This window comes from Triticum aestivum, chromosome 3B, assembly GCF_018294505.1.
Source record: "Triticum aestivum cultivar Chinese Spring chromosome 3B, IWGSC CS RefSeq v2.1, whole genome shotgun sequence".
NCBI lineage: Eukaryota > Viridiplantae > Streptophyta > Magnoliopsida > Poales > Poaceae > Triticum > Triticum aestivum.
Genome location: NC_057801.1, coordinates 722,147,985 through 722,160,894, shown reverse-complemented (window position 1 = coordinate 722,160,894; position 12,910 = coordinate 722,147,985). Strand labels below are relative to the sequence as shown.

The 12,910-nt window shown below is 43.2% G+C and overlaps 2 pseudogenes; both read left to right on the top strand.

The window, feature by feature from the left end:
- The first annotated feature begins 884 nt into the window (after positions 1 to 884).
- LOC123066207 (disease resistance protein RGA2-like) lies at positions 885 to 4,737 on the top strand (annotated as a pseudogene).
- Positions 4,738 to 9,545: 4,808 nt separating this feature from the next.
- Positions 9,546 to 10,841, top strand: LOC123067755 (uncharacterized protein At4g15970-like; annotated as a pseudogene).
- Positions 10,842 to 12,910: the final 2,069 nt, after the last annotated feature.

The following is a 12,910-nucleotide window of genomic DNA, read 5'->3' as shown; positions in this document are numbered from 1 at the left end:
CTTGAATACCCCTCTATAAATACTCTTCTACATATGTCTGACCATGCATATTTCTTTTTTGAGTTTTCTCTATAGGTCTCACTATGCATGTATTCAATGATATTGATTTGATATAACATATGTAGCTACTTTTCTTTACAAATTTGGTCAAAAGTCACCAGCAAAAAAAAACTTGGTCAAAGTTGATGTAACTTGACTTTCCAAAAAAATAAAATACTAGACACTATATTGTGGAATGGAGGTGTTTTCTCCAAATAAAATTGGCTGTATGCAAGAAGCAGACAACGGAAAAATGGAAACAAAATCTGCAACCCAGTCAGCACGGCTCATGTATGTGGATGCAGAGAGATCGTAACCTATACGTCATGAAAGGCTAGGCGGGGCCCTCTACAGCTTAAAACATCACGCTCGACCCCGATAGAGAGCACTGTTTTTTTTTTGTTTTTTTTTTTTGAAAACATAGAGAGCACTGGGTTGTTCTCCCTTACCCACATCACTTCGTGTTATTTGACAAACCATCGACCATGCATGCAAATGCATGCATGCATGCATGAGCTTCCAGTCCGCTCGGTGCAACTCAAATCATGTTCACGCTGCATGCCCAAGGCCGGCCTTCGTTACGCAGCAGTTCATTTTCATATGCTCCTTCTAGACTAGCAGAGATGTGGATCACGAGAGATCCATCTGCAGAATTCTTTTCCTCCCAGCCAGAGACAGGATACGAGTAGAAATTAAATTGTACGGCTACGCTGTTTTACAGTCCGACACGGCGTCGATGAGAAGTATGCGTCGAAATGTTCCCATCGGGCGAGTCCTCGGAAAAGCTTCAGATATATACAGAACTTTCACCCAGCTCTGGGTCGTTCGTTGATCCGTCGCACTGCCACACTAGACAAGGTCACAAAGGGAAGGGGTTCAGTTCTCGGGTACGCAAACGCACGATACATGGAGGTGATATTTTCTGCTGTCATCGATGAGCTCGCCGGTAGATCCATGTCCTTCCTCGTGGACAGATACCTGAAGCGGATGGCGGCGCCGACGGAGGAGGAGCGGCTGCGGAGCCTGCAGCGGCTGCTGCTGCGGGTTCGCGTCGTTGTCGAGAAGGCAGATGGCCAGCTCATCACGAACCAGGTCATGATGCATCAACTCGGCATACTGAAAGAAGAGATGTACAGAGGGTGCTACACCCTCGACGTGCTCAGTTGCCAATCCCATGGAGAAGACAGGACGAAAGATCATGAGGTTAGTTACTCCTTTGCCCCCATCGAAGTTCAACACTGCTTCGCAAACTTTTAATAAAATGGCTGCATGCATCATTATGATGTAAAGGCCGGGGGTAAACCTTCATTTTCCAAAAAAAAGTGCGTCTGCTTCTGCGGTGGCAGTGATCGTCAAGGCTCAGCACAAGCTGAGCTGATGGAGCAAGTTCTGGCTGCTTAAGGGACACCTTTGAAGACGCGAGTGAGTTCGTAATGCTTCTGAACGAGTTAATTGCACAGAAGTACCATAATTCGGGCATCACATGCAGATTGGTACCACGATTGCTAATTTTTGCGTGTCAGTACCAACATTCGTTCAAATTTTTACAAATTAGACTAAAACGCGTATTTATACGTATTGACAGTGTATTTGACCGTTGGGGCCCGTCCGTCAGGTGCCGACGTGGCATATTTTTTGCAGAAAATCCCTTGGCTTTATATGTAATCACATAAATGCCCATTTTTCGCAGGAAAACCTGCCATTGAGAGGGACTTTTTTTTCGTTCGCGAGTTTTTCGCGGACTTGTTCGAAAGTTTCCGGCGAATTGAACAAATAAATATCCGGAACGAAAAAACGAGCGCGCGCGCGATTCGAACCCGCGACCTGCAGGCGTGCCGCCGGGCGCGCTAGCCACTACGCCACAGCGACGCTGCTGACTTGATACAGGCGAAAGTTTTATTATACTAGCACACACACGCTGGGCCGGCAGCCGGGCCAAGCAAAGCCTGCAATATTTTACGAAAATCCATCATGTCTAAGAAAATGTTCACCATAAATTACAAGAAATTCACCTTGCATTATGTCAAATATATTCATCATATCTTTAGAAAATTGTTCAACGTATTTAAAAAAATGTTCAGCATAAACAAATAAAATAAAGGAAAAATGCACATCATCAGCATGTTTCGAACCTGCGACCAGCAACCAGGCCACAGGTGTGCTCTGTTTCAAGGGCGGGCAGTACCTCTTTATACAAACAATAAAACGCTGGACCGGTGGTTGGGCCAACCGAGGCCTGTAATAATTTTTTCGTTTTGCGTTTTGCTGGGGCTCGTTCGTTGCCCAGGTTTCTTTTCGTTTCTTCATCTTTTTTCATTCAATGAAATTGATCATTTTTGTAATATATGTTGAAATTTTTTCTTAATATATGTTACCAAAATTATTCAACATATATTAAGATTTTTTAACTTATATTGATCATTTTTGTAATAAATATTCACCGTGCATTATGTAAAAAAATTGATAGATGCAAAATGATCATAACATTTTTTAAGTTTATAGTGAACTTTGCAGCCGGGCCAAGCAAAGCCTGCAATATTTTACGAAAATCCATCATGTCTAAGAAAATGTTCACCATAAATTACAAGAAATTCACCTTGCATTATGTCAAATATATTCATCATATCTTTAGAAAATTGTTCAACGTATTTAAAAAAATGTTCAGCATAAACAAATAAAATAAAGGAAAAATGCACATCATCAGCATGTTTCGAACCTGCGACCAGCAACCAGGCCACAGGTGTGCTCTGTTTCAAGGGCGGGCAGTACCTCTTTATACAAACAATAAAACGCTGGACCGGTGGTTGGGCCAACCGAGGCCTGTAATAATTTTTTCGTTTTGCGTTTTGCTGGGGCTCGTTCGTTGCCCAGGTTTCTTTTCGTTTCTTCATCTTTTTTCATTCAATGAAATTGATCATTTTTGTAATATATGTTGAAATTTTTTCTTAATATATGTTACCAAAATTATTCAACATATATTAAGATTTTTTAACTTATATTGATCATTTTTGTAATAAATATTCACCGTGCATTATGTAAAAAAATTGATAGATGCAAAATGATCGTAACATTTTTTAAGTTTATAGTGAACTTTTTATTCTGCGATATTTTTTTGTAAATAAACACTAAACATTGAACATTTTTTTTATACACAATGATTTTATATAAATATACGATGAACTTTTTTTGTATTATAAAACCATTTGTCACCTATATATTGAACTTTTTTAAAACGATGAAAGTTTCAATCTCGGGTTCATACTTCTATTTGTCAAAAAATAACACATGTAGTAATCTGCATGTTTACCAAACTAATATTTTTCTCAAAGATAATGCTATTAATACAGCCTGTGTAAAAATAAGAAAAAATGATCATTTTGCATCTATTAAAAAATGATCATTTTGCATCTACTAAATTATTTGTAAAATAATATTGCAGGCTTTGCTTGGCCCAGCTGCCGGCCCAGCGTGTGTGTGCTAGTATAATATAAATTTCGCCTTTATCTAGTCGACAGCGTTGCTGTGGCGTTGTGGCTAGCGCGCCCGGTGGCGGACCTGCAGGTCGCGGGTTCGAATCGCGCGTCGCCCGTTTTGTCGTTCCGGTTATTTATTTGTTCAATTCGCCGGAAACTTTCGAACAAGTCCGCGAAAAACTCGCGAACGAAAAAAAAAGTCCCTCTCAATGGCGGTTTTCCTGCGAAAAAATGGGCATTTATGTGATTACATATAAAGCCAAGGGGTTTTCTGCAAAAAATATGCCACGTCGGCACCTGACGGCGGGCCCCAACGGTCAGATACACTGTCAATACGTATAAATACGCGTTTTAGTCTAATTTACAAAAATTTGAACGAATGTTGGTACTGACACGCAAAAAATAGCAACCGTGATACCAATCTACATGTGATGCCTGAATTGTGGTACTTTTGTGCAATTAACTCCTTCTGAACGGATGCCCACGCTTGCACCGCCAGCCGTACAGCACGCATCTGCTGCTGAGCAAGTGCATGTTCGGGCGCCAAATGGAGATGGAACATGTCCTGAACTTCCTGCTGCAAACCGATGGAGCTGGAAGTCCGGCGGTCATGCCGATCATCGGTCCAAGGAAAGTCGGAAAGAGCACCCTGATCGAGCACGCTTGCGACGACGAAAGGGTGCGCAGCCACTTCTCTCGGATCATGTGTTTCAATGGAGATGGCCTTGAAGATGCTAGTGTGGAGGCTCTGCGAGACGGAGCCAGAATCAAGCATCGAAACCGCGGTGGCACGGGCGGCGGAAGGACATTGATCATCATCGAGCCACTTGCGGACATTGACGACCATGCATGGAGGAGCCTGTACTCGGCTGCAAGAGGCCGCGTCGCGAGCGGGAGCAAGATCATAGTGGCGAGCCGGTCCGACAAGATCGCACGCTTCGGAACCACGCAGCCCCTCAGGCTACACCTCTTCACCCCGGAGGCGTACTGGTACTTCTTCAGGGCGCGCACCTTCGGGAGCGCGAGGGCGGAAGACCACCCGAGGCTCGCGGCAATCCTGCTGAAGCTGAACCTGGACCTGGAGATCCTGAGACGACGATGAGCGTGCAGGACCTTTTCCTTGGAAGTGTGAGGCCTCGAGGGAGATTCAAGGTCCGGGCGTGGACGTCTCACCTGCCGCCTCACTACACCTACACGCTTCACTGTGAGGTGCAGAAGCCACGACGACTGGTTGTCGGGAGCGAGTGATTTCAGATGACTCCTCTGCTCTCGTCTAGAAGATGAGATTTAACTGAATCCCATCTAGATGACTTTAACGTATGTTTTCTTTTCCAATTTTATTTTACTTTTTTCTTTCTTCATTCTATGTATGTTAATAAATATCTACGTTTTGAAAAGGATGCAAGACACGTTGCAGCAGCTCCTGGTGACCTCATATGTTGGCAAAGAAAAAGATCCCGATGGAACTGGCATGATGAATTAGTCCACGTAGTGTGCAGGCCACTTGCACGGCCCAGTTTTGGCTGGAAGATGCGATGGGTCAGTTTGATGGAAAACGACCGTTTTCTTTTTGCCAATCCATAAGCCTTTATTCTATATCTATACCTACTTTTTTAACTTAATTTTATATTTTTTAATAAATAATAAAGCAAGATGTGTTTCTTCAGTTTTTTCATCCGTTCAACGTCGATTTTTTTTTCTATCTGAAATGGTACTAATTTTTTGAGCGTCTGTCCGCTAGAAAAGAAAAAAAGTTTGTCCAGAATTCTACAATTGGCCTGCGCGCTCTGGCCCAACGAGGCCATCCCACTTATTATTGCCCACGCAATGCGAAGACCTTATTTGTTGGACAGAGTGATAAATAGTTAATGCTTCCCACAGGGCGCCTAAGACTGGGCCGGACCGTTTCCCCTTTTTCGTTGTTCTATTTCTATTTTTCTTTTTCTGTTCCATTTTCTTTCTCTTTTACATTTTTTTTCGTTTTTCCTTATTTATTTTTATTTTTTCTGTGAAGTATAAATTTACATAAATATTCTGAATTTCTTTTTTGTTCAAATATTCAAAAAAGGCCAGAAATAAAAAACCGTGTTCATGTTTCAAAATTTTCTTAGCATTCAAAAAATGTTTTAGTTTTTTTACAAAATGTTTTAATTTAAAAAAAATGTTTGTGTTTTTCAAAAATTCATGAGTTGGGTGCTCACCACCACATCGATCTATCCCACCACTATTAAGATTTCACATATCAAACATGTCCAGCGAGAAGGCCATAACTCCTTCCTCTGTCGCCTACCATTGGGGAGACCATTGTTCTGGATGACACATCAATTATCTTTACGGGCATTTGTGCTAGTGATTACTTGAGGGTAATACATTCACGGGCAATACAATCTCGGAGGAACTTTGGAGGCTAGTTGATCCAAAGGCACCTCCAACGAATACACAATGCATAATATTGGGATGTATCCATGGAATTATTTTCCTATAATCTATAATCACAAATACATTATTCTATAATCTATAATCACAAATACATTATTGTTCATAGAAATGGAACTGAGGGGAAACCCAACTCTTTTAAAGAAACGAAAAAGTCCAAATCAAATCATAAACTTGTAGACGAAAACTAAATCGAACCCTGAATTCCCAATCCGTGAAATCGGCACGTCGTACTGTCTGATCTCAGTCTATTTTGAACCTTGAGAACTTTTAGCTAGTATTCACTGACGTGACAAATCAAACGGTGGGATAGTTGACTAGGTTGTGCGTTCTGATCGCTGCTTGTTCCAGTTTTTTCCTTTTCCTTTTTCTTTTTTTCTTCTATTTTTAATTTGTCACCGTTTTCTTTGGTTTTTATTTTTTTTGTTTCTTCGTTATTTTTTCTTTCTTTCTTGGTTTTCTCCGGGTTTCTTGTTTTATTTTGTTTCTTTTTCTTTTTTGCAATGGTTTTTCTCTAGTTTTCTTGTTTCCTTTTTATTCTTCTTCTTTTCTTTTAAAATTTCCAGGCTGGTGCGGCATGATGCGGTTTTCGCTGGTGGTTTTCGTATGTTGTTGTTGGAACTCCATTTTTTGTGATCTTCCGAGTATGCCTGCTGCCGTCTCCTCACATTGCGTACTGCTTTGGTGGAACTCAACCTTTGTTAGTGTTGTGTTGTAGGTGCTTAAAGCATCTTCAACTGCCGCATCAAAAGACGCGCACGTGAGATAAAATGCTCATTTAGCGCGCGTGGCAAGTTTTCGCGCGTTCCAGCGGAGACGGAAAACTAGTGCACGAGAAGCGATTGCGCGCGCGGGGGAGAAAGCGGCAGCTCGCGTCATAGATTTGGCGCGCCGCTTCGCGCGCGCTTATAAAATGCGGCGCTCGTCACGACACTGCCACGCGCCCATTTTTGCCGCCTCCTTGACGCTTCCACTGCTTCCTCACCGATTCCAGCGCCCCGCCACCATCGCGCCACCATGCCGCCGTGCCGCCGGGGATCTTCGGGCTACCGCGGCGTCCGTGAGTGCCCCAACGGCTGGTACTACACTGAGATCCGGTCCGGCGACGTCCGGCTCTGCCTCGGCACGTTCCGGACCGACACGAGGCCGCCCGCGCGTACGACACGACGGCGTGGCGCCTAGAGAGGCTGCCGTCGCAGATGAACTTACATGATGTCTACATCGTCTTATCAGGACCAGAACCATGCGGACCACCTTCGGCGGCAGCGCCACCTTCTCAGCGCTGAGGAGGACGAGCGAGCCATGGCGGAGTGGCGTCGGCGCCACCCGGAGGACGTTGCCGACGAGCGCGCCTACTGGGCGGAGAGGACGGCAAGGCACCGCACGGAGCGGGCGGACCGGCATCGGCGGAAGGCACTGGCGATATCACAGTACGATATCGTTGAAGCAGGTGGGAGGTCGATCTTCACGTCAGACGATGAACGTTGGGAGGACATATGGATCGGTACCTCGGACAACACCACCGAGGATGAGGATGATGATGAGGACTTAGAGTAGTTCTAACTACACCGTAGTTTATCTAGTTGCACCGTAGTTCTGTTTTATCTATCTATGCTATGAACTATGTAAATATCTTTGTATCGTTTTTATATCTATGTAGTTGAGAATTATGTATGGTTAAATAAAATTAGAAAAGAGCACCCGCAGCTGGACGGTGGAGTGCTCCCCACGGTGGCAGTAGTATTTCACAAGCTTCGCAGGAGCAGGCGTCTCGGCAGCCGCGAAGCGCCGACGAGCTACAAATGCACGTAGTGTTTGTGCGAGAGCGCGCGCTGCATTTTAGCGTGCTTGCTGGAGCTACGCGCGTGCTGTGCATTTTAGCATGGCTGTTGGAGCCAGCGTCGCGCGCCGCGCCAAAACCTGGCGGTGGGCGCGCCGTAAACCAGTTTTTAGCGCGTCGCGTGTTGGACAGCTGTTGGAGATGCTCTTATGACATAGTATGTGTTGGCATCACCCAACCATCCATCTCTATATGTTTGGTCGTTGATCCTTGTCTTGTGTGATAATCATGCGCTTGATGTTTTTTATGCTCTCTTGCTTCGGCAAGATGTATTGCACTTCGGGTTGTTTAGGTTTACAATCGAGTTCCCCATTTAAACCGGGAAAACTGGATATTTATTATTTACCCGGTTTTCCACATAATTAAACTGACTCAGTGTATATGTTAAATGCCAGAATTGCACACGGGAAAATAGAAATGAACATTGCAAGCCAATCAAGTCATCACTGCTCATGAATGCAACACTATCGCAACCTATACGTCAAGAAAGATGGAGCAGGGTCTTTGAACCTAAAAACATAGAAAATTAGCAGGGACATGCAGGTGCGGGGGGTACGCACCTGCGGATCCTTCTGCAACCGTTTATCTGCGCCGTGATTCGAACAAGTGTTCCGACGGAAATTAGTTCAAAAATGAATGTAAATTCTTAGCCATCGCAATACGAGACAATATACATGTTTATCATAGATAGGAAGGGTGCTAGCGAGTGGGGCGTTTTATAGGATGGGTTCCATGGAACCCTTTTCAAAAAACCAAAACATAGTTAAAAGTAAAAAAAATCTACAAATACATATACATGTTCTCTAAGTATCTATAAAGTTCCATTAAATAGTCGGTTACTTGCATGCTACATAAAAAGATTAAATTTTTTTGGACCGGATACAGCAAAACAAACTATATTAATCTATGTATTAGTCTTTTTTGTGTATACGGTTATCATGAATATTTGTAGTTTTTCCCTATAAAATTGATCAAACTTTCAAAGTTTTGACATAAGAAAATCTAATATGTGAAGTAAAAAGAAATGGGGAGAGTGTATATCACATATGAACATAGAGTGTTATATCATGTAAGAAAGAATTAAAAAGAAAATTGCACGGATCTCAACATAAGACCTCATGAATATAGCATCGACTGAGACATGATGAAGTCTTAGTCGACTCGGACTTAGCAAGACTAATGAACATATACGTTCAAGAAATTTCATGCATATATGCTTGTGCTTATTTATTTTTCAGTTTTTTTAAGACGTAGGAAATGTATTTTCGATGAAAAACAAATAACGAGCTCCCTAGAGACCCTACCTATCGTAGGTACGTACCGGTCTCTCTGTCGCTCATGCACATGCTGCCATCTCACCTCTGACCTCGGGATGATCATGGCCATTGGCCAGTACGTTCGTCTGGTGGCCGTGAGAAAGTCAGAATATACCGGCCGCGAGATACCTCCATGGCATGGCCATTGCCAAGCCAGAGAACAGCGCGCTCTTCGGTACGTCCCATGTGTGTGCAGGTACGTTTTGACATCTTCCTTGCCGTACACATGGAGCTGGAAGCAAGTACAACTGCCACATCATTCAAAACCAACGAATGCACATGGATCGTCGTACCTTCTGCTAGCTCCTCTCATGCACATGCAGATGCGGTCGACCTCACTTCGCAGAGGAGTTTAAGTACACCTCGACAGGCTAGCTAGCAGCAGCATTGGCCTCTACCTCTACCGTAAGTCTACTGCGGCTCCGGGTCATAGCGATCGGCATGAAGAGCAAGCAGCGCAATGGCGGCCTCGGCCACTCGGCCTCGTTCCTCCTCGGGGCTCTCCTGCCCACCCTCATGCTCTTCCTCCTCGCGTCCGATCGGGTCGGGGATCGACTGGCCAGCATATTCATATCCAGCTTGGGGAATGGACCGGCTCATCAGATGATTAGCCACGCCAACCTCTCGAGCGCGGAAAAGGTTTGCCTGCCCGGGGTTTGGGTTGTGCGCCCAGGCCTGTCAATAGTTCTCAAGATCTTACGAATTGATCGTAAAATTTCCAGGACATGCAGGAGGAGAGATTCCGAGGGCTCGCAGAGCTGCTGCCAAAGGTGGCCACCGACGACGGGACGGTGATCGTTACGTCGGTGAACGAGGCGTGGGCGGCACCGGGCTCCCTCCTCGACCTATTCCGCGAGAGCTTCAAGAACGGCGAGGGGATCGCGCACCTCCTCAATCACACCCTCATCGTGGCCGTTGACCCCGGCGCCATGTCCCACTGTGAGGCGGTGCACCCGCATTGCTACCTCCTCGAGGTCACGTCCGCCAATGTCAGCTCTGCCAACCGCTTCTTCACCGAAAGCTACCTTGAGCTCGTCTGGGCCAAGCTCTCCCTGCAGCAGCGCGTCCTCCAGCTCGGCTACAACTACCTTTTCACCGTAAGCTAGCTAGCTGCTTATGCATTCTTCTAAATTATCATTTTCATTCACGTTTCAACAAGTGAACCAAAATGTAATAGGTTCAAACATACACACTCTGATATCGTCAGTTAATTTATGTCCATGCAGGATGTGGATGTTATGTGGTTGCGTAACCCGTTCCGGCATATCAGCCTCTACGCCGACATGGTCGTCTCCACCGACCGCTTCAATGGTGACGCGGAGGCGCTCACGAACGCACCCAACACCGGCTTCTACTACGTCAAGTCCACAAACCGGACGGTGGAAATATTGAGGAGATGGCGCGTAGCAAGATCACGGTTCCCACCGACCCGCGACCAGGCGGTCTTCAACGAGATCAAGGCCGAGCTTGCCGCTGACGAGCTGCACATCAAGTTCGTGTTCCTCGATACAACACTCTTCGATGGCTTCTGCCAATTCCATAGCAAGATGGACAGGGTGTGCACGATGCACGCTAATTGTTGCATCGGGCTCGAGAACAAGGTGCATGACCTTGGGAACATGCATGGCTGCCGACTGGAAAAACTACACGAACAAGGTGATACAGTTGGAGAAGAGGAGTCACGAGTCCAGGTGGACATTTCCCGCCAAGTGCGAGGCATCGATGGGACACCGCTAACTATTGGAGTATACAATCCAGAACTCGAGATGTCAAATTTAGCCGAGCCGCACGAGTAGCGGATAGGGCTGGCGGTCCAATATTGTTCCGACTCTAGAGCGTACGGCATGCGGCTATTAGAAATACCGGTAGAGGCGGAGCCAAGATTTAAGCACAGTGAGGGCAAGTGGGACGATAACTGCAAAAAGTATTACCATATGATGTGCTCTCGGTTTGAGTTTATACTGGAATTTCTACAGATGCCAACATATGTTATTAAGAGTTTGCATATCAACCTAAATGAGATCAGGGCGAGCTCCATCTCCTCAGTCAGATCTTCAATTTCAAAAGTAAGGTGGTACGTTATTATTTCATCTTCATTCTTGAAACACATCGAACTTCAAAAATAACTAACTAGACTTCGAAACAAATATTTTCTTTGTGTGATTGTATGGTACTATGGTAGTGTCCAAGACAGGCTAATAGTTCCGAACAAAGAGTTTACATAGTGAGCGCAAATAAAACTTCAAAAAAGAGTATGTAATTTCTAATAGATCTAACAAAAATACTATACTAATATCTAAAGATCTAACATTAACATTAATATGTAATGATATACTCCCTCTGTCCCATAATATAAGAATGTTTTCCAAGCTACAACAGTTTGAAAATGTTCTTATATTATAGGACGGAGGGAGTACATGTCTAGGGTTGACTCGCATGAGCCACACGCCGTCATAACGAGACTCTGATGATCAATGCGTCAGGGATGACGGGTGCGCACCAAACACGCTGTTGTGACGTCGAATGCCGCGACACAAGAACAAAGTATCAAAAGAGCTGGTGACGGCTGCTGGCTATGCCCTAGGTCAACGACGACAATCAAGTCTAAATGGAAGTTGCTATGTGCGTGATGAATATGTCTCGTCCTCAGCGAGACACATGCTTGTCTCGCCTCAGCGTAGCTACTAATGGGCCAACCCAAGTAGATTCATGCAGGTTGTTTTGTTTTTATCTCTTTTTATTATTTGTTTGTTCATTAAGCTACTCTAAATACATACATACATACATATATATATATATATATATATATATATATATATATATATATATATATATATATATCAGAACTTAGTTTTACTTTAGTTTTATTTAAACCATGAATTTGAAAAATGTCAAATCGGTATAAAAATATTGTTAGCCTAAATTAAAAAAAATCTTCATAGCATTAAAATCGTTTGTGAGATTTAAAAATGTTATTGCAATTCAAAACAATGTACATGACATTTAAAATTTTGTTTATACAACATAAAGAAAATGTTGATGTAATTAAAAATTATTGTACCATTAAAAATGCAAGGTACATTTGAAAATATGTTTACACATTTTGATAATATTGTAATGACTTTTTAAATAAAATCATACTATGTACAAAAATGTTCGTGTAGTTAAATATGGTTTCTACCATTCAAAACAGTTGGTACACATTTATTTGAAAATTGTTTAACACCCACTAAAAAAGTTCAAAAACATGTATCTAAAAACATAAAAGAAGTATTTAAAAAATAGTAAATGTGTATAGGAATAATTCGATGTATGCAAAAAATGTATAATGTGTATAAACAAATAGAAATCAAAACATATATTTGAAAAAAAAATCTTAATCATGTATTTGAAAAAATGTTAAACATGTATAAAAAATGTTCCGGATGGATCCAAAAAATGTACAACGTATAGGGAAAATGTAGACATGTATGAAAAAAAATCCACTGAAAATGAAGAAAGAAACATAGGAAATTGAAGAACACCAACGAAAAATAAAGAAAAAATAAAAAAAAGGAAAGAAGGAAAATCAAAGAAAAGCTAATCTAAAACAATGAAACCGATTAAAACTCACATAGGAAAAGGAAAAGATGTAGCAGCTATAGTTCTGGACCAACCTAGTGGTGCCATACGAGAGGCAAGGCGAAGTTAAGTCTCACAATAAGTGAGACATAGGTAACATACTTCAAATGGTTGCAAACTTACCTACCCTCTCGCTCATGAGAACAACGGCGGCGACCTGAATCTTGGTTTATTTCTAGACATGG